The following is a 1,741-nucleotide window of genomic DNA, read 5'->3' on the forward strand; positions in this document are numbered from 1 at the left end:
CTCTTCCCAAGGCCTCTGAAATGTCCTTGTCAAGGTTCCATCTTATGGAATCAGTGGAATGAGGTACGGGAATGTCTCAAAGAGTCATGCAAAATGCTGGTTGTTACCACCTCTGAACAGCTCAGAAGCCCTGACTTCAAACTCAGAGGTCCTTCAGCAGCAATGAAGAGAATGCTTGTTTATTGAACAAAATTGTTTTTGCTTTTATTTAAACCTTCAGAATTTTCAGTACTTTCGCAGACCCAATGGCATCTTGCCCTTGTAAGATTAAAGAAATTGTTAGTTGCTCAGTTGTGTTTGACGCTTTGTAACCCCGTGGACTGTAGCTTGCAAGGCTTCTCTGTCCATGGAGTTCCCCGGGCAATAATACTGGAGATGGTAGCCATTCTCTTTTCCAGGATCAGCTCAACCCAGGGATCAAACCTGGGTCTCCTGCACTGCAGGCAAATTCTTTATCTCTGAGCCACCAGGGATGGGAGAACTATAAAACAGAGAGGTTAAATGGCTTACCTGAGTTTGCTCAGCCGGTTAGTGATAGAGGTGGGTGAAGCTAATGAGAAACTAACACGGCAGAGCAGAGCCTAGCCAAATCCTTAGCTTTTGTCTCCAAACGCGATTTATTTTGTGGATGTGAAGACACAGAAGACCATGACATTTGGAAAGGTATCCCTAAATTGCCAAACTACCAAGAGTCCCTTGGGATCCAGATTGGAATAACTCAGCCTTTGATATGAAAATCAATTTGCATGATAAGTTAGGTATCCAGATACTAATCTGCCTTAGTTTGCTTGGGCTGCCGTAACAAAACACCATAGATTTGGTGTCTTTTTTTTTTTTGAACTTTTAATTTTGTATTGGGTATAACTGATTAACAATGTTGTGATAGTTTCAGGTGAACAGCAAAGGGACCCAGCCACGCATATACTGCATCCATTCTCCCCCAAACTCCCCTCCCATCCAGGCTGCCACATAACATTGAGCAGAGTTCCCTGTGTTACACAGTAGGTCCTTATTGGCTATTCTTTTTAAATATAGTAGTGTGGACGTTTACTGGATAGTTAGGGAGTTTGGGATGGACTTAGTGTTTTAAACAACAGAAATTTATTCCTTACAGTTCTGGAGCCTGGAAATTCTAAAGCAGGGTGCCTGCAGGGTTTGTTCTAGGGAGAGCCCTCTTCCTGACTTGCAAACAGCCACCTTCTCTCTGTGTCCTCACATGACAGAGAGAGAGAGAGAGAGATCTCCCCTCCTCTTTTTTTTTTTTTTTTTATAAGGCCACAGTCCTATAGATTAAGGCCCCACTCTTATGACCTTATTTAACTTCGCATGCCTGCCCAGTTATTCAGTCATGTCCGACTATTTGTGACCTCATGGACTGTAGCCCACCAGGCTCCTCTGTCCATGGAATTTTCTAGGTGAGAATACTGGAATAAGTTTCCATGCCCTCCTCCAGAGGATCTTCCTGACCCTGGCATTGAACCCACATCTTTTATGTCTCCTGCATTGGCAGGCAAGTTCTTTATCACTAGCGCTACCTGGAAAGCCTCCAAAAGGGCTTCCCTGGTGGCTCAGACAGTACAGAATCTGCCTGCAATGCAAGAGACTCAGGTTCGATCCCTGAGTTGGGAAGATCCCTTGGAGAAGGAAATAGCAACCCACTCTAGTATTCTTGTTTGGAGAACTCCATGGACAGAGGAGCCTGGTATTGTAGACTTAGACATGACTGTGAAACTAACACATG

Source organism: Bison bison, unplaced genomic scaffold (assembly GCF_000754665.1).
Source record: "Bison bison bison isolate TAMUID 2011002044 unplaced genomic scaffold, Bison_UMD1.0 scf7180017864228, whole genome shotgun sequence".
NCBI classification, from domain to species: domain Eukaryota; kingdom Metazoa; phylum Chordata; class Mammalia; order Artiodactyla; family Bovidae; genus Bison; species Bison bison.